This window comes from Caretta caretta, chromosome 1 (assembly GCF_965140235.1).
Source record: "Caretta caretta isolate rCarCar2 chromosome 1, rCarCar1.hap1, whole genome shotgun sequence".
NCBI lineage: Eukaryota > Metazoa > Chordata > Testudines > Cheloniidae > Caretta > Caretta caretta.
The window spans coordinates 115,716,677-115,736,492 of record NC_134206.1 but is presented as its reverse complement, the minus strand read 5'-3'; the positions used below and the strand labels follow the sequence as shown (position 1 = coordinate 115,736,492).

The 19,816-nt window shown below is 44.4% G+C and overlaps 1 long non-coding RNA gene across 5 annotated transcripts in view; it reads right to left on the bottom strand.

Moving 5' to 3' along the window:
• Positions 1-14,684, bottom strand: part of LOC142072677 (uncharacterized) — a 31,877-nt gene extending 17,193 nt beyond the window's left edge. For 4 of the 5 annotated variants that reach the window (XR_012669188.1, XR_012669186.1, XR_012669185.1 and 1 more), the window contains exon 1: positions 14,597-14,684. This is a non-coding gene — a long non-coding RNA (uncharacterized LOC142072677). Of the gene's footprint in view, positions 1-11,920; positions 12,088-14,596 lie in introns of all 5 variants that reach the window. The other variant, XR_012669189.1, reaches the window with a different exon arrangement.
• Positions 14,685-19,816: the final 5,132 nt, after the last annotated feature.

Here is a 19,816-nt window from a genome sequence, read left to right as displayed (position 1 = left end):
AGCAAGGTGATTGATTCTGGTGAACTAATACATCCAATTTCATGCATTTGTTCATTATCTGATGTTAAATTGGTGGCTGTTGTTTATTGCCACACTTTTGTTTTCTGTGCCAAAGGCCACAGGTGCATCGTTCAGTGTAGACCTCATCAGTGTATCAAACAGATAAAAGGATGAAGAGAAAAGGAGAAACAGATCTGCCATCTTGTGTACAATCTGGCTACTGCAATTTCTTTTCTAAAATTAATTGCATTTGTTCTACATAGCAAAATGCAACTTATTACTATTTGTGAATGTTAACCCAGTTTCCACAAGCAACAAGGGTGAAAAAAAAGGCAGGGTGAAAATTTTATGATGATAGTCGTAGTTTAAATGTGGGGAAAAGGCTCTTCCGTTCAAAGTAGTATTCATTAATAAATATACATGTAGCAGAACTGGATTAATACATTTGAGGGAGGAACTGACAAAAACAAAGACCAAGACAAAAATTAATAACAAAAAAAATTACCTAAGGGGAAAAAATATATTTCCTGTACAGAAAATATAACCAGCCCTGCAAAATTATACTCACCCAGAGAAAATACATGTTTTTTGATTGGTGAGTAAAATATTGACAGTATTTTTCCTTACAATCATTCTATTAGTAAAGAATGTGCTTAGGCACAAAACCATGAACATTTTGCAAGCCTTAATTAAGCCACAAAGAACTGTGGGAAGGTCAATCTTGCTATGAGCTTCCTTATCCTCCTCTCATCCAGCTGTTCTGCAGGTTCAAAACAATACATGTACCTGTAAAATCTCCAATCCGTTTCTCTCACTTCCTCTCTTTCCCAAATCCCTGGCAGCAGGAAACAGGCCTTCAAAAAAGAAAAGCCCTAGAAAACTCATCTGGACATCAGTCAAACTAGATCAGAGCCTTAGCCCTTACACTATGAGTTTAGGTCGAATTTAGCAACATTAGATCTATTTAACTCTGCACCCGTACACACAACAAAGCCATTTTTGTTGACTTAATGGGCTCTTAAAAGCAATTTCTGTACTTCTCCCCAACGAGGGGATTAGAGCTGAAATCGACATTGCCGTGTCAAATTTGGGTTAGTGTGGACACAATTTGACGGTATTGGCCTCCGGGAGCTATCCCACAGTGCTCCATTGTGACTGCTCTGGACAGCACTCTCAACTCGGATGCACTGGCCAGGTAGACAGGAAAAGCCCGGAGAACTTTTGAATTTAATTTCCTGTTTGGCCAGCCTGGCAAGTTGATCAGCACAGGTGACCATGCAGATCTCATCAGCAGAGGTGACTATGGAGTTCCAGAATTGCAAAAGAGCTGCAGCATGGACCGAACGGGAGGTACTGGATCTGATTGCTGTATGGGGAGATGAATCCGTGCTATCAGAACTCCATTCCAAAAGACAAAATGCCAAAATATTTGAAAAAATCCCCAACGGCATGAAGGATAGAGGCTATCACAGGGACCCGCAGCAGTGCCGTGTGAAACTTAAGGAGCTCAGGCAAGCCTACCAAAAAACCCAAGAGGCAAACTCCCGCTCCGGGTCAGAGCCCCAGACATGCCGCTTCTGTGATGAGCTGCATGCAATTCTAGGGGGTGCCCCTACAACTACCCAACACCTGTACGTGGACTCCTGCAAGGGAGTCTCATGCAACAGGGATGAGGATTTTGGGGACGAAGAAGATGATAGCATACACCAGGCAAGTGGAGAAACCGTTTTCCCCGACAGCCAGGAACTGTTTATCCCCCTGGAGACAGTACCCTCCCAACCTGGGCTCCTGGACCTTGAAGGCGGAGAAGGCACCTCTGGTGAGTGTACTTTTGTAAATATAATACACGGTTTAAAAGCAAGTGTGTTTAATGATTAATTTGCCGTGAAGACTTGGGATGCATTCACGGCCAGTACAGCTACTGGAAAAGTCTGTTAATGTGCCTGGGGATGGAGTGGAAATCCTCCAGGGACATCTCAATGAAGCTCTCCTGGAGGTACACCCAAAGCCTTTGCAAAAGATTTCTGGGGAGGGCAGCCTTATTGCGTCCTCCATGGTAGGACACTTTATCACGGCAGGCCAGTAGCACGTATCTGGAATCATTGCATAAGAAAGCATGGCAGCGTGTAGTCCTGGTGTTTGCTGGCATTCAAGCAACATCCGTTCTTTATCTCTCTGTATTAACCTCAGGAGAGTGATATCATTCATGGTCACCTGGTTGAAATAGGGGAATTTTATTAAGGGGACATTCAGAGGTAGCCATTCCTGCTTTCCTCCATCCTCTGTTTGCCTGTGGCAAAAGAAATCATCCCCACTGTTAGTCACGCGGTGCAGGAAGGGGTGAAGCGATCATCCCAGAGAACTGGGAGTGGGGGGGGGGGTTAGTTGGGTTTGTGCTGCATGTTAACCCAAAAACATCAGCCCCTCCTTTTAAATGGCCAATGTGTCTTTTTCAGTTTTACTCTCCCTTTTTTCCTCCCACAGCTGCAAATGTTTCAACACTGCCATTAGCATCTCCGTCCCAGAGGCTAGCACAGATAAGAAGGAGAAAAAAATGCACTTGCGATGAAATGTTCTTTGAGCTCATGCAGTCCACCCAAACTGAAAGAGCCTAGCAGAATACATGGAGGCAGACAATGGCAGAGTCCAGGAAAGCACAAAATGAATGCGAGGACAGGTGGCGGGAGCAACAGGAGAGGTGGCGGGATCAAGAGAAAAGGTGGCGGCAGCATGATGAGAGGAGGCAGGATGCAACACTGAGGCTACTGGAGGATCAAACTGATATGCTCCGGCGTATGATTGAGGTGCAGGAAAGGCACAGACCGCCACTGCAGCCCCTGTGTGACCAACCACCCTCTTCCCCAAGTTCCATAGCCTCCTCACCCAGACACCCAAAACACTGGGTGGGGGGCCCCCTCTGGGCACCCAATCACTCCACTCCAGAGGACTGCCCAAGCAACAGAAGGCTGCCATTCAATAAGTTTTTAAGTGCAGTGTGGCCTTGTCCTTTCTCCTCCCTCCTGGGCTACCTTGGCAGTTATCCCCCTATTTGAGTGATGAATTAAAATAGAATGCATGAATTTGAAACAACAATGACTTTATTGCAGGTGCAAGCGGTGATCGAAGGGGGGAGGGGAGGGCGGTTGGCTTACAGGGAAGTAGAGTGAGCCAAGGGGGTGGGTTTTCATCAAGGAGAAGCAAACAGAACTGTCACACCGTAGCCTGGTCAGCCATGAAACTGGTTTTCAAAGCTTCTCTGATGCGCAGCGCACCCTGCTGTGCTCTTCTAACCGCCCTGGCTGCACGTAATCAGCGGCCAGGTGATTTGCTTCAACTTCCCACCCTGCCATAAATGTCTCTCCCTTACTCTCTCAGATATTGTGGAGCACACAACAAGCAGTAATAACAGTGGGAATATTGGTTTCGCTGAGCTCTAACCAAGTCAATAAACTGCGTCAGCGTGCTTTTAAAAGTCCAAAAGTACATTCTACCATCATTCTGCACTTGCTCAGCCTATAGTTGAACAGCTCCTGACTACTGTCCAGGGTGCCTGTGTATGGCTTCCTGAGCCCTGGCATTAAGGGGTAGGCTGGGTCCCCAAGGATAACTATAGGCATTTCAACATCCCCAACAGTTATTTTCTGGTCTGGAAAGTAAGTCCCTTGCTGCAGCTATTCATACAGACCAGAGTTCCTGAAGATGCGAGCGTCATGTACCTTTCCCGGCCATCCCACATTGATGTTGGTGAAACGTCCCTTGCAGCACCATTGAAAAGTACCCCTTTTGGTTTATGTCCTGGCTGCCTTGGTGGTCCAGTGCCAAGATAGGGATATGCGTTCCGTCTATCACCCCACCACAGTTAGGGAATCCTGTTGCAGCAAAGCCATCCACTATGACCTGCACATTTCCTAGAGTCACTATCCTTGATAGCAGCAGCTCAGTGATTGCGTTGGCTACTTGAATCACAGCAGCCTCCACAGTAGATTTGCCCACTCCAAATTGATTCCCAACTGACCGGTAGCTGTCTGATGTTGCAAGCTTCCAGAGGGCTATCGCCACTCACTTGTGAACTGCCAGGGCTGCTCTCATCTTGGTATTCTTGTGCTTCAGGGCAGGGGAAAGCAAGTCACAAAGTTCCATGAAAGTGCCCTTACGCATGTGAAAGTTTCGCAGCCACTGGGAATCATCCCAGACCTGCAACACTATGTGGTCCCACCAGTCTGTGCTTGTTTCACAGGCCCAGAATCGGCGTTCCACAGCATGAGCCTGCCCCATTGCCACTAGGATGGCCAAATTGCCAGGGCCCGTGCTTTGGGAGAAGTCTGTGTCCATGTCCTCATCACTCTCGTCACCACGCTGCCATTGCCTCCTTGCCTGCTTTTGCAGGTTCTGGTTCTGCATATACTGCATGATAATGCACTAGGTGTTTACAATGCTCATAACTGCTGTGGTGATCTGAGTGGGCTCCGTGCTTGCCGTGGTATGGGTGTCTGCAGGACAGCAGGGTTGCAGGGGAAGCGGAGGTTGGACGACCAGTTTTGCAGACCTACTGCACTGTCTGCTGCCAGGACACAACAGCTGAGTGGGCTGCACGCTTGCCATGGTATGGTGAGACAAGAGCAGCTGAGCAGAGTTGCAGGGGAAGCGGCCCTGCGAGACCACCAGGAGAGCAGAGTGCCAGCGGAAGCAGTCGTTCAATGACGATGGTTTGCAGACCTATTGCACCGTCTGCTGCCAGGACACAACAGCTGAGCAGGCTGCACGCTTGCCGTGGTATGGCAAGACAAGAGCAGCCGAGCAGAGTTGCAGCGGAAGCGGCCCTGTGAGACCACCAGGAGAGCAGAGTGTCAGCGGATGACGATGGTCATATAAAGGACCTGCAAGGTGGATTCATAGCATCAGGAGAGCAGAGTTGCAGGGGAAGCGGTGGATGATGATGATGGTTTGCAGACCTACTGCACCGGCTGCTGAAAGCGTATGGCGCTGGCACGGAAAAAAGGCGCGGAACGATTGCCTGCTGTTGCTTTCATGGAGGGAGGCGTGACTGACGATGTGTACCCAAAACCACCCGCGACAATGGTTTTGCCCCATCAGGCATTGGGAGCGTAACCCAGAATTCCAATGGGCAACGGAGACTACGGGAACTGTGGGATAGCTACCCACAGTGCAATGCTCCAAAAGTTGACGCTAGCCTCGGTACTGTGGATGCACTCCACTGACTTAATGCGCTTAGTGCATTAGTGTGGGGACACACACAATCGACTGTATAAGACTGCTTTCTAAAAAATCGACTTCTATAAATTCGACCTAATTTTGTAGTACAGACATACCCTTAAAGAAAAAAGAAGTTCCCCCAGAACAGAGACCAGGTAGAAAATAGCCTGGTTTGTCATGCCAGGCCAGGAATTGCACTTTCTTCAGCTACCTAAACAGATCAGGCCAAGATGCTGTGTGCATACATAACATTTTAGCTTGCTTTTTAGCTTGCTAAGATATTTAGAAGGCCCCTGGTCAAGGAAGGAGGGGAAATAAGCTGAGATGCAGTGTTTGTTATGGATTGGCTTTCTGGGAATAGATGATTTTTGTTACTAGACCACTGAAACACACCCTGCCATGTCAATGTTAGATTATCAGTTAGGATTAGAACTTTGACCACATTTTCAGTCAGCTATCAATTGCAGTTCATTTAAGCAAATTATTTGAACTCACTTGGAGTTCAGGATGCTAACGAATTCACAAGAGGACCTTGGAACCTGACCAATTGGCCCCTCAATATGCTACTTTTCTAGCAATGTCTGGTTTTCTGAGAGCCATATTACATGGTGTGATGGGGTGAACTCATCCCACACTGGATGGGGAAAGGTTAACTCCTCACTGTGAGCTGAGGAAGCCAGGTCCCCACTCCCCTAGTGGGCATGCTCCAGGTGCAGCACTGGTATAAAAGGGAGCAGCCAGCTCAGTCTGGATTGACCGCTGGGGAGGAAGGACGCTCCTGGCTGGCTCCAGCCCGGGAGCAGCTGGAACTCCTGACCATGGAAGCCGGAGCCGCAGACTCCCAGACCAATGCCCAAGAGCCTGTGGAAGTCCAAGAGGGATCAGAGTCATCGGGGACTGTACACGCTGAAAAGCCTGGAGACCCCGATGACACCTCAACTACAGCTCCAAGAGACATGGTAGGAAGTGGCCCGGGGTGGGGCAGGACTAGCTATAGTCCAGTGGGAAGTCAGTGTGTTTTGGTTGGAGCCACTCTGACTCAGTGGTGAAACACTCCACCACTGTTAGGACCCTAGGTTGGGACCCGGTGTAGTAAGGTGGGCCTGGGTCCTCCTACCCCGGCTGCCACCCCTCCCGGCCAGGTGGCAGCCCATTGATTTCTGCCACGAGGCTTTCCCACCCTGCAGCTTGGGGCAACTCTAATGAATCTGGCTGCTAGGCCATGCTGCCCTGTGCATCTGGGTAAACCCCATTGACTCTGGCCAGTCGGCCTCACTGCCCTGCAAAACAGGGTATCCCCATTGACTTTAGTCCTTAGCATCAAGGTAAAGAACAGCTTGAGGGATGGGGTGGAGTCCCACACTGGATGGCGATCCCCACCCCATCACACACGGTGTCTGGGTTTTGGGTTTTTTTTAAGAAATGGAGAGATATTGCAATAGTGTCTGCACAAGGCAATATCTGATTAATTAAGAACCAGCAGAGGTTAATATCCCTTAGCTTCATCACAGACCATCAACTCTACAGCAGATCATTAATGGCCGGAAATAACCTGTGCCTTGGTCATTATTGCTTAATTAATTTGATGCAATTAGTAACATTAACTCCAGGACTTCACAGTTTCCATAAATGGAGCATTGTATCTTCTTTTTTCCCAGACAGCCTTAGCCGTTAAAATCCAAAACTATTTTGATTGTTTACATTCATAAGAGAAAGTTAATGCACATTGCATTTCATTAATAGTGTTAAAGCTGTTTCTTAAATATTGGGTAATGTACAAAGGAGGCAAATAATCAACTTAAGTTTATGCAGTGCTGTTGTAGCTCTCTTGGTCCCAGGATATTAGCGAGACAAAGTGGATGAGTTTTGTTGGACAAACTTCTATTGGTGAGAGAGACAAGCTTTCCAGCTTACACAGAGCTCTTCTTCAGGTCTGGGGAACTAAGGGCAGGTCTATTCTACAGAATTACTTTGGTATAATGGAGCTGCTCAGGGTTGTGAAAAGTCCACACACCTGAGCAGCATATTATACTAACCTAAGTGCTGGTGTAGATAGTGCTATGTTAGCAGGAGACAGATTTCAGAGTAACAGCCGTGTTAGTCTGTATTCGCAAAAAGAAAAGGAGTACTTGTGGCACCTTAGACACAAGCTACCACCTTGCGGGGAGGTGGATTAACTACAACAACAGGAGAGAGCTCTCCCATCAGCATAGAGCGTCTTCATTAAAGCACTACAGTGACACAGCTGCACCAATGCAGCTGGGGCAAGGCAGTGTTTTAAGTGTAGACTTGCCCTAACTCAGAGTGTCACTGCTAAATACAAAGTGGAACAGACTGTTTAGCATAAGCAGTTAACACATATTTCAAGGCACCATTCAAGGGCCACTTCACCTTGAATAGTCCCTTGAAATATGTGTTAATTGCTTATGCTAAACAATCTGTTCCACCTTGTATCTAGCAGTGACACTCTGAGTTAGTTTCACAGGCCTCAAAAAGAGCTCTGTGAAAGCTTGAAAACTTGTCTCTTTCACCAACAGAAGCTGGTCCTCACCCTCTTTGGGTCTCAACTTAAGTTTAGTTATTTTCACATGACTGGGAAACTGAACAAAATAACCCCAGGAGTGTTAATTATGGAAAGGAGTAAATGAATAAAATTTAAATTATTAGTTTAATTGTTGTTGCTCTTATTGTTAACTCTCAGACATGATAGTTCACCTCAACATTTTGTAGACACAGTGTGCCACATTCATTCCATGCCAATTAAAACCACGTGGGAAAAACATGTCCCAGCAGGAATTCTTTACACAGACACGTATGCAGTAAGGTATTGTAATTCTCTCCACTGCAGGAGTCACTGGGTGAAATTGTATAGCCTGTTATGCAGGAGGTCAGAGTTGAGGATCACAGTAGCCCCTTCTGCCTTAGAATCTATGAATCTGTCATGCTGAGGAATCAATACAGCAAATAATATCACTGGAGGCCAGCCCAAGCCACCATATTTGAATTTCAAAGCAGTATTTGTAGCTGGGCTTTGATTCAGCCCATCATAGAGGTAATGACCATCTGTAATCATAGCCAAATCTACATTCAGATTCTGAATCCCATTTTACCCACTCATGGACACAGTTTTTTGGGGGGAAGGATTAGATTTTAGCTTTTTCCTCAAGTTCCTTCCAAGATATAAAGTCACTAGGAATCTTGTTTTGTTCTTCTTCTAAAGTTACTGTTAACTTTAGCTATAAGAAGTTATAAAAAACTGTCTGAAATAGGCAACTCTCATTACCACTTCAAAAGTTATTTTTCCTCCCTTGGTATCCTGCTGTCAACTGAAATTAGACGGACTTCACACTTGGCAAGGCAACTCCCATCTTTTCATGTGTTTATACCTACTGCTGTATTTTCCACTCCATACATCTGATGAAGTGGGTTCTAGCCCACAAAATTTGTTAGTCTCTAAGATGCCCAAATAAATTTGTTAGTCTCTAAGGTGCCACAAGGACTCCTCGTTGTTTTTGCTGATACAGACTAACATGGCTACCACTCTGAAACCTTTAGCTATAAAGTTGCTTTTAAAAAACAAAGTCAGGAAGTAATATTGTTTGTATTACTGTGCCAGGCCCACTCTATGACCCTTTTGTTTAATGCCAAGCTGGCATTTGATTTCCCAGCAATCATGCTTGGGAAGGTGTGGGGAAAATTGGTCCCCACTGCATTGAAAAAAAAGAAAGATGTGATTCAGCAGTCAGAGTACTACTACCCTTGTGGGTGAAATCTTCAAAAAGTGCCTTCTGCTTCTGCATTCACAGCTATGCAAACAATGGAATGCACAAATAATGGTGCTCAAAAGCGTTGTGTGTGCATAGCACATTGCTCCCAAATAGAGGGTGGGTTGAACGCTCTCTGAAAAATTGGCCCTGTGTGTGAGCACATCATCTGAGTCAGTTTGGGAGGAGAAAACTTGAACAGAGAGGAGATGGTGAGAAGGCCAGTGTTGTAGCAGTACCAACATTGTGCAGGTCTACTTCCCAAAATATCACACACGCTGCGTAATCTGTTGAACAAAGTGAGAGGTGACTGGTGAGTGACAGACCTCCTCTACTCTCTCCTTTGGATATGTGGCCTCAGTGTGGTGAATGTTGTGTAGGGCTGTCAAGAGAACTGTGACACCAAGAGATCCACTAGACAGCAGTTCCCCTGCCAATTATGTGAATTAGATATCAATCTAAGAATCCTGAGCTCTGTTCCCAGCTTTTCAACAGACTTCATGTGTGACACTTGGGTCAGTCACTTAACTTCTCTATGCTTTATTCCCGATCTGTAAAAGGGGATTACAGTTGGACTGTGAGGATTAGTTAACATTTGCAAATTCTTTGAAAACAATATTATAATAATAATACCAAGGTCTTACATGGTGCTTTTTGTGCACAGATTGCAAAGTGCTTCACTGTCTTTATCCTCATAAAACCAGTCTGAGCTAAGGCAATATGGTCACAATTTTACAGATGGGAAACTGAGGCACAGAAAGGCTAAGTGACTTTCCCAAGGTCACACAGGAAGTTGGTGGTAGAGCAGGGAATTGAACCTGGGTCTTCTAAATCCTAGTCGAGGGGCCTAATCATTGGACCATTCTTCCTTCAAGTTAAAAGCACTGTATAAGTCACAGTTATTCTTATTTCTTCAAATTTGGGTTGCTTTGTAGATCTGAGCAGTCAAGCTTTAACAGTTTTTAATAGTGGGGCTGCTGTGAGCCATTGAACACAACTATAAACCCTGTATATGATGGAAACCACTTCAAGCCAGGGGCACTCTAGTTCCAGCACTCCTGCCTCAGAGATGTAAAAAATCACACCAAGTCTGAAGCCTGTATGTACTGCATTTTAGATTACTGTATGTAAGGTGGTGTAACAAAATGCAGTTTGTATTCTGTAAAGGTATTCACTGACAATGTGTAACATAGGTAAAGGATTGGGGGAGTCAAGGCTGTGATGAGATGAGATAAGAAAAGGCTGTTCGGGGCAAAATCCTAGGAAGTAGTTTTGGTCTGGACGAGGGTCTAAAGCTCTGAGAAATGAGCTCAAACTTTTGGAGGACCCAGGTGCCACGCGGCTTCACGTGCCCCTTTTTACTCCATGCTGATACGAAGAGTTGGCAGTGGCACACAGTAACAGAAAAACTTTTAGACCTGTACTCTCTACTCCGAATTAATCGGATCTGACAGATTCGCTGCTTCCCATGACCCTCACGTTTCACTTTCTGCTAGCTTGTCAGGCACTGATTTTCCTCTTTTCTTCCCCTAGAGCACACATTACAGTGATCTTCCCCACAACTGACAAGGGTAGGGCTTATTTCCAATAAAGGGGCATCGTAGTTAGCCTTGCAGGGTAAGGGAGGTCAGAGGAAGAGATGGGTGGAAATAAAAAGAGCAGGGAAGGCATCTGATTTCCAATATACTGAGACAGTTGCACATAACACATTCAGATGCTATCAGTGTTACTTTTTCATTGCTCACAAAAACATATCTATTTGCTGCTATTTCCTCCCTTTACAGACTCCTTGCTAATTATTTTTAATATTTATATTCCAGAGCTGCTAGGTGCTGTTAAAATACACATGGAGATGTGCTCCCTGCCCTGAGGAGCTTATAAAATAAGGAGACAAGTGGTTACAAGCTCATAATCGTCTAGAACATAAGAACGGCCATACTGGCTCAGACCAATGGTCCATTCTAGCCCATATCCCGTCTTCTGACAGGGGCCAGTGCCAGGTGCCCCAGAGGGAATGAACAGATCAGATAATCATCAAGTGAACCATCCCCCGTCCATCCCTTCTGGCATCCGTCAAGTGATCCATCCCTTCCGGCAAACAGAGGCTAGGGACACCATCCTGCCCATCCTGACTAATAGCCATTGATGGACCTATCCTCCATGAATCCTCAGATTCAGAACCAGAACAATGGCTGGGCAGAGCAGCCATTTCTTTCTTGAATTTGTGCCTTTGATATTAGCCTTTTGTAACAGGTAATTGGCAGGCATATCAGGGCATAGCTTCCAAAGGTTGGTTTTTGCATAATGAGTTGGGGAATTTGCATTCACCTCCCTCTAGAGATTCCCCAGAAAAACCACTGAGCATGTTTTGTTCCAAAAGTCTGTTCTTGTCTGGCATATAGTTGAGTTATAGTCCTTAGCACCCTGAGATCTCACATATGTCACATCTCCCCACTCAAGAGGTTACATTCAATCCCAGGCCCACAATAATACGTAAACCATTCATTTAATGCAGTGGACCTCAAAGAAACTCAAACTTAATTCAATAAGATCTTCCATGGATATTGTGGGAAATTGCCATATGTGTCACAAGTACCATCTAAAAGACTTTCAGGCAAAGGGGGGCGATTCTTTTTTAATAACTCTCTCCAGTTAGAGGAGAAGGGAAGAAGTGTTAAAAAGAAAGCCTTACTTAGTAAAGCTTACATTTCAAATGCTTTTAACTGTTTTTCCTTTATCTTTAATAAAAGGTTAAAAAGACGTTTAGTGGTATTTGCCAGGGCCTAACCAGGCTGAGGTCTTGGTATACCAATCCTTAAACCATGTTTAACACTGTTTAAGGTTGGATAGTTACAAGGTCACATTAACACTTTTGACTCTTTGGGCCCATATATTACATCTAAATTAAAACAACAAAGAGAGAGAGTGATACAATTTATTACCTGTAAGTTGTGCATTGTAATAGTAAAAGTACATGTCAAAACAATGCAATAGCTTTGTATTGGATGAAGCACCCGCCTCTTCCTGTTCTCCTCCTTCTTCCTGTTTCGGCAACCTTTTCCTCCTTTAGTCCAGTCTTGGCTTTCTCCTGCTTCTGTCTGTTGCACACCTAACATTTGAATGGTCTTTAGGTTTTTGCTACCTCTACCTGTCCTGTATATCTCATGGCTTGTTGCCCCCTCCTCGTGCAAGCCAAGAGGAAAGAAAAACCAAACACAACACAAACAACCAGCCCCAGTTTGGCTACCTTTCTTACACTACACACCATGGCGGTGGCATGCAGTGCATGCATAGCTATGTGCTGCAGTGAAAAGCAGGCTGAATCCACACTGTGGTGTGTAGCTACACGTGTCGGTGAAAGGCTCTGGCAGAGGGGAAACAACAGAGAAAAGCTTCAGCAGCTCCCTGCTGACAGACCCTTTCACTGCGGCAAGCAAAGACTCTGGTGGCGGGGAGGCAGCAGGGAAAGGCTGAGCTTTTCCTCACTGCTGAAGCCTTTCCCTGTGGTGGGGAAGGGCTCCAGCAAGGGAGGCAGTGGGACACTACACTGTTTAAAAGTAGCAGTGGAGATGGGGACACACGGCTTGTGCATGGAGACAGCCAGGTAGGGTATGTACTCTAGTACCCACTCCCTTCAGACATGTCTTTCCTCACCTAAGCCATGCCATATTGTCTACACGGCTGTTTTAATGTCTACTAGTGGGACTATATATGTGTGCACAACACACGCTGCCAAAAGAAGGATGCAGTGTAGTGGTATAATTTAGTCAGGGCAGTGATCTAACAGCATATTTAGAGCTCCTCTGGTGTTGCTGAACCTGTCCTGCCAGGGTCCTCATTACCATGCACACAGCAGCTGTTGCTATGCAGAGAGCAATGAGAAGGCATCGCAGAATAGCAAGTCTGGCCTCCTGGCATCATATCAACGTCAGTACTAGAGAAGGGACAGGAGTCAGTGAATTTACTCTGAACTGCTGCTGGTGTAGCTTAGAAACTGGCCTCTTGTCATCTGATATGTCTGCAAAGCCTGATGCTCCCCAATCCTTTCAGCATTGCTAAGCCTTGGACCAGTTTTCAAGCTTCAGAAATGTCCTGTATTTTCCCCATATTCAAGTCAAAATGACTTCTGACTTCTGGGTTGTGTGTATCACCTGTGGTGTATGCAAGCACTAATGTATGTTGCTTGGTTCAACAGAGATCCCACAAAGGGTTCTTGGCGGTATTGCAACATAAACCGGTTACCATGGCAATGTACCAATGTACCTGAAGTGACACTCTATTATTTCACTTTACTGGACATTGTGACATTTGTCTAACAACAGGAAGAAGAACCTGCCTTTCAAATGCATGTCTCTGTACTGAGCACCAGTGGATAATTTAAATTTACAAACATGTATTTATAAAGCATCTGAGAGAGAACTGTAGCAAAATAATAAGCAGAGACCAGACACATGTTCTAGGGGACCATGGAAAACATTTTTCTGCATAATTATCCTAAAGCTCTTAGAACATTAGTCAGGGAGGGAGGTGCACTAATAGGCTTGTGTCTTCTGATTCCTTTTTCTTCCTCCTTTACCTCACTTAGTGTCAGGAATAGCTACTGGAAAACAGGTAGCTAAAAAACAGTGTGGGAAGTGGATAGCTAGAACAGGGAAGGATTGTCTTGTGTTTTAGGCGTTAAACCAAACCTCAGGAGATACAGGTTCAATTCCTAGCTCTCTGTGTGCTTGAGCAAATGATTTTAATTTTGTTGTGCTTCAGTTCCCTATCTGTACATTAGGGATATTATTGCCTTTTTCCTACCCTTTCTGTCCTATGTGGACTGTAAGCTCTTTGATTGTCTTTTACTATGTTAACATACCACACTTGGGGCTTGATCTCAGGGAGGGCCTACACAGTAATAAAAGTACAACACTAAAAGTGATTGAAGAGGTGAACAATCTGCAACAAATTATATTAAATGTGATACAGACCTTACTTCCACCCATTTGTGAAGAAGTCTTCCCCCCACCCCCAACCTTTATAAATATTAGGTACTTAGCTTCAGAATAAATATCATATTCCCTAAATTCACAGACCAGAAAAATATATGAAAATCCTTTTACTACAAATATAACATTATAAATTTGTGTGCCCCATGATGCCACATTGTATTGATAGTACTGTCTTTTTTTAGAATAGGGGAAATAAACAAAATACAAAGGTTTTAAAAAAAACTTTCTAGCCTCATTACTGCAATACTAAAGAGTCTGGATTGGGACTAGCAAAGCACTTAAAACACACACTTTACTTTAAGTGCATGAATAGTTCCACTGAAGTCAATGGGATTACTTCTGGGTTTAAAGTTAAGCATGTGCTTAAGTGCTCTGGAGGATCGAGGTCCTACTTGAGCGGATGATTTTTGTGGTAGGAATGGGCTGGTGTACTGCATATAGCAGTTGTAGTTGTGATCAGCGGCCACTGATATACAGTCGTGGTGCCCGGGCTCCAGCAATATTCAGGACCCAGGGGCCCAGCTCCACCAATGCTTGGGGCCGGGTCCCTCCCCAGGCCCCGCCTGCCACCCTCCCGCACCTCCCCAGAGTGTCCCCCGGCCCCCACTTGCTGCCCCAACTCACCTCCCCGGGCCCCGGAGCCTTCAGCTCACGCTGACTCTGCTCTGCCGGCTCCCCGCATCAAGTGCTGCCGCAGGGTCCTAGTGAGCCCCATTCCCTAATGGCAGGGCAGGCTGCCCTTACCCTGCCCTTCCGCCCTAGCTCTGAGCCTCTCCAACGCCCCAAATCCCGCAACCCCAGCCCCAGACAGAGCCCTCATCCCCTCGCACCCTAATCCTCTGCCCCAGCCCTGAGCCCCCTCCCACACCCCAAACCCCTCATCCTCAGCTTTGAAAGCTCCTTGTGACTGGTTAGGGTCCTGACATTTCAAACTCCATTCTGTCGTGTCTGCGCAATGGCGTGAGACTCAACACTCTTGTACAGAGAATAAACCATAAGGTCCCTCTCAGAATTTAGTTTATTAGTATGAGTAGAAATAACAAACCTATTTCGATTTTTTTAAAACAAGTTCAAGTGTTGAAGGGGCTCTTTCCCAACCAATGTGTGACTGTTCTAGGCAGCACCATCACCACATTGCTGTGACGCATGAATTAACAGCAGGTCCCTAAATATGTCTCTCGCTGTCACATTATTTGAATGGCTAATAGGCTTAATCTGATGTAATTATCTATTTTAGCGTAAATGCAATGCACGGTTAAAATCCATTCATGGCTAAACTTTATTCTAACTTGGACTATGTTGAAACTATGTTGTGGCAAGATTTTATAACTTTCTTTTTTCAAATGTATATATTTCAAGTAAACTTCATGCACAGCTCCTCTCCCGCCACTAGAGGTCACAAGCAAAACATTTCTCTATAATAACTCCATATAGGTTTAGTGATCTCTTTAAATAACTATCCATAAGAGAGGTTTCAGACTAGCAGCCTGTTAGTCTGTTTCGCAAAAAGAACAGGAGTACTAGTGGCACCTTAGAGACTAACCAATTTATTTGAGCATAAGCTTTCCTGAGCTAGGGTTGCATCCGATGAAGTGAGCTGTAGCTCAGGAAAGCTTATGCTCAAATAAATGTGTTAGTCTCTAAGGTGCCACAAGTCCTCCTGTTCTTTTTATCCATAAGAGAGATACAACTAAGTAACAGGAAAACAATGTTCCATTCACAATATCATAAGTAAAATGATGGCTGTGGTACAAAGGTTTCCCAATACTTTTTGGAGGAGGTGGCAAGCTTACTGGTTGTACTGATAACAAATTATAAAAGGGGGAATGGAGCAAAAAACTAATGCATAATATTCTAATAAATAAAGCACATAGTTCTGTTGGTATTTGAGACCCTTCTTTAATGACTTATTAATGAACACTTAGACAGCAATTCTTTTTTTTCTTTTTTCTTTTTTTTTTGTAAGAATGTTTGCAGAACCTAAAAGCATTGTCAATACTACAGAAATAAATAATCACAAAAGTATTTGCACCTCAAGTGCTTTCATGGTCTTTTTGAAAACTTCTGTACTCTTTGAAAGCTAATTTATGGAACAGTAAAGAATATTTGCTAATAATTTGAAAATGTATAAAAAGTTTTTTTTCTGGCCATAAAGCTTGGGTCATCTAAGCAGGGGGAAAAAACAATGCCCTGTGGCTTAGGTGACCAATCAGACGGTGTGAATACTCTGGCCAGTTTGTGAAGAAAACATAGGTTCAAATATATTCACACAAATTACTTCCAAAACACAATTTGCAAAAGAAAAAGTGCTTACTTTATCAGACATACAATTCACAACTAATAATTTGATCGTCTCTACCTGTTATACTCCGAAACCAAACTCTTTATGTGTAAATCTGTTTGAAAAAAGTGGAGAGGATTGCAGGGAAAAAAAGTGGGGGGTGGGACTGACTCAAAAAATTTCTAAGATCCAACCCCCTGCAGAGACATTACCATATATATGTCATAGGGTGCCATCATACTCAGGTCAGACTTCTGCAGTATTACTTATTATTGACCAGGAATAATAATCTTCCTTCAAGAAGCACATATAAAGAGATAGAGAGAGAAACACCAGTGAACCAGAATTCTTCCTCATCAATGCAGTTTTCTGATGCTACATAAAATCATAAGCGCACCCACCTAGTTTTAATAGATGTACAAGGGAGAAATTAAAATAATATGTAGAGAAATCCTTTGCTCAGAGAGTAAAGAACATGATGAGTCTTTACGAAGAGATAAAAGTCCAAAGTAAAAATAATTTTATTTTTCAAAATTGGCAAACCATTTATGTTTCTGGGCAATGATCGAATATGCAAGTTTCATTCTGGAGTGAATTATTGTTACAATAATCAACCCCTGAAAGAGATTTATTCAGGTGATCCTGACAGATCATTAACTATATTAGTGAGAATGGTAGTGCAATAATAGATTTCCCATCACTTCATTCTTACAGTAAAGATAAGTAAAATGAATTCACCAGTTATGTCTCACATTCTGTATTGTATAGAGCCACTATCATATACTCTTCATAGTATTCTTTAATAAGTAGCAGCCTAGACATTGCATAATAATTTCAGAGCCATCCTTTGTCATGCTAGAACACGTATTACATTTTGTTGAAAAATTCTAGTAAACCACAAATGTTTATTCAGATGAAAAGGAATTTCTGGACATATCAGGTATATCAGTAGCAATGGACAAATAGGTCTGCTGAAGGCAGCTAGCCTGTCAGTCAGCATGGAAGTGATTAAATCCTGAAAGTAGCTTGCATGCCATCTTTTGAAGTTCAAATTATGGTTTACATGAATGATTGATGCAGAAAATATTTACATTTCATTATGTTGTAAGAGGATTGATAGGCTAGAAAACACATTTGATCAGTGAAGTGTAAGAACTGTTCATAGATCACATCAGGTAAAGTAGCAAATTGAGAAATATGAGGATAAAAAGTTAGTTGTGGATAAGACTTATTTGCTTTATTCAGTTACACTTGAGAATGGATTGAAACTTTATTGATTGTTGCAATTTCAGAACAAGATAACACTGTATGCATCCGATGAAGTGAGCTGTAGCTCACAAAAGCTTATGCTCTAATAAATTGATTAGTCTCTAAGGTGCCACAAGTACTCCTTTTCTTTTTACGGATACAGACTAACACGGCTACTACTCTGAAACCTGTAAATAGTAATTGGCACTTCATACTTATTTTGTATTAGATCTCTATATAGAGTGCTTTTCATCTATAGATCTCAAAGCACTTTACAAAGGTGGGTATCATTAATCTTATTACACAGTCTGAGGAAGTGAGGCACTGGAAGTGAATTGCTCAAGATCATGGTGGAAATCCTTGACAGTGCTGGGAATAGAATCTCTCACACCATCTCCAATTGATCACACTTGGGTGTCTTCAGACTTCTAATATCATGGTCTAATGATTAGGTCTAATATCATGACCTAAATCATCTGTTAATCTATTTATTTGCAGAAAAATGGGAACAGTATGTACTCTGACTGGTGAATTAGTCTGAATTTAGTGAATGGGGATTGCACTGTTAGTCTGTCTGAGCACTACACTGGTTCACTGGCAAACTGCTTAAAGAGATTAGGTCTCCAGTCCAAAGTATCCTATATATTTAATTTCTTTACAATAGATTAAACTTTTCCACTAATAGTACAGTATATTTGGAACACTAGACTTCATTAGGCTCAGCAGTTCTCAAACCGGAGGTTGGGACCCAAAGTGAGTCAGGATCCTGTTTTAATGGGGTCGCCAGGGCTGGCGTTAGACTTGTTGGTACCCAGGGCTGAAGCTGAAATCCCAAGCCCCACTGCCTGGGACTGAAGCCAAAGCCCGAGGGCTTCAGCCCTGGGCGGCACGGCTCAGGCTTTGGCTTCAGCCCTGGCAGCAAGGCTCAAGTTACAGCCACCCCATCAGAGGCTGAAGTCCTCAGGCTTTGGCTTCAGGCCCCCCTACTTGGGCTCAGGCTTCAGTCCCCCTTCCTGGGATCATGTAGTAATTTTTGTTGTCAGAAGGGTCAAGGTGCAATGAAGTTTGAGAACCGCTGGGCTAAATGTTCACATGTGCTGGATGGGTCATTTTGCCCATCCAATTGTGTGTAATGTATTTTGTACATTACTTCTCTATTTCTCTTTATTCTTAATAAAAAAAAGTTTCTCATGTCTCACTAGAGTTTGTCATGCTCTAAACCATACATTTACTCTGAAAATGATCCATAAGATCTAAATTCCTCTCCCCCTCTGTTGCTTCTCATCCTATATATACACCTTAATGATCATGAATGGAATCCTGGTCCCACTGAAGTCAGTGGCAAAACTCCCATAGGCTTCAATGGGGCCAGGCCTGCACGTCATGTCTTTGCAACCATTAAACTAAGTGAAAACCATTTGGCATTGAAAATTGAATGTATGGCAATACCAAATGATCTGTCAGGTTTCAAAGAGGTAGAGAAGATGGAACACTTTCTTTTGTTGTTCTGTTTCCATGGGATAGTGCCTCCAAATCTAGAGTTAAACACAAACTTCCCAGAATTTATTCTGCCAGAATTTTGCCTTTGATCTGATTATGTATAATTGACAATGGGATTGCCCAATGGACACTATAGAAATGCTTAAGGTGGGCAAAATTGTAAAAATCTGAGCTAACCACTTTTGGATGCTTTATTGGCCAAGAGGTTTTCAGCAAGAAGGTGACCTAGCTGATTGCACAGATGAGCATAAACTAGGGGTGACACATGGAAAAAGGGACTAGGCAGTAGCTGATTTACCATGGCACCAGTGGCGCCATGGCACCGGGCCCACACTCCGAAGGGGCCCCAGCGGCCGCCCTTCTCCACCCTCCGCTCTCTCCTGTGGGGAGAGAAGCTTGGTGCTGCCGGCTCCTGGGTCTCTGTCCTGCTGCTGCAGGGCAGGCGCCGCCGGCACCCAAGCTCCCCCCTCCCCTGCCTCTTCCCCAGCATGCTGCTTTTCCCCCTCCCCCTCTCACTCCCTTTCCCTGCTGCCGATCAGCTGTTTGCCGGCATGAGGGAGGGGGAGGAAGCGGAGAAGAGGTGGGGGCGGAGCCTTGGGGAAGGGGGTGGATCTCCTGAGGTCCCTTCCAACCCTGATATTCTATGATTCTATGATTCTATGAATCGGGGCATATCCCCTCGAGCCCCCTGCCGTGAGCCGCTCAGGGCAGGGGGCTGGGAGCATCCCCACGACCCCAGCCCACCCCTCACACCCCCGGGTCTGACTCCTGCATCTCCCTCACACACTCCCAGCCCTGACTCCTGCACCCCCCTC